The sequence below is a fragment of the Trachymyrmex cornetzi genome, unplaced genomic scaffold (assembly GCF_001594075.2).
Source record: "Trachymyrmex cornetzi isolate Tcor2-1 unplaced genomic scaffold, Tcor1.1 scaffold2033, whole genome shotgun sequence".
In the NCBI taxonomy this organism is placed as follows: Eukaryota; Metazoa; Arthropoda; class Insecta; order Hymenoptera; family Formicidae; genus Trachymyrmex; species Trachymyrmex cornetzi.
This window is the reverse complement of record NW_017296673.1, coordinates 1-601: the sequence shown is the minus strand read 5'-3', so window position 1 is coordinate 601 and position 601 is coordinate 1.

Here is a 601-nt window from a genome sequence, read left to right as displayed (position 1 = left end):
ATTCCATGAGATTAATGATTTGGTTTCTATCTGTGATGGAATTTATTTTAGTCTATCGAAGATACTGTGTCGACTATCAAAAGATGAGTTTGCGATACTTACTGATGCCTTCAAGACGCTTGACGCTACGACTGGTAGCCAGATAGAATATTCTCATATAATAAAAGACAATACCAATTAGCACCGTGAGTATCAGCAGCCACACGTTTGCGGTGGCTACCACAATGATAATGCCCAGCAGCGCTATACCGATCTGAAGACAGTCAATAAACGCAGCGGGCAGCATCTCATCAACCGTTCCCATGTCTTTGGAAAAGCGATTGAGTACACGTCCCGAAGTATTAGTGTTAAAGAATCGCATAGTGGCGCGACTAATGCTGCGAAACATGCGATCGTGCAAGCGCACTGAAGCCCTCATGCTTGTCCAAAAAAACGTCCATGAACGGATAAGGGTGATGATGATTGTTAACATAATCAGCCCGCTGTAGATGTAGATGCACTGCGTGCGGGTGAGAGCACTATTCGGATCTTGTACAACACCGTTGTCCATTTGGCTCGTCTATAAAATTATATAATTAATAATTCCTATATAATCAATATG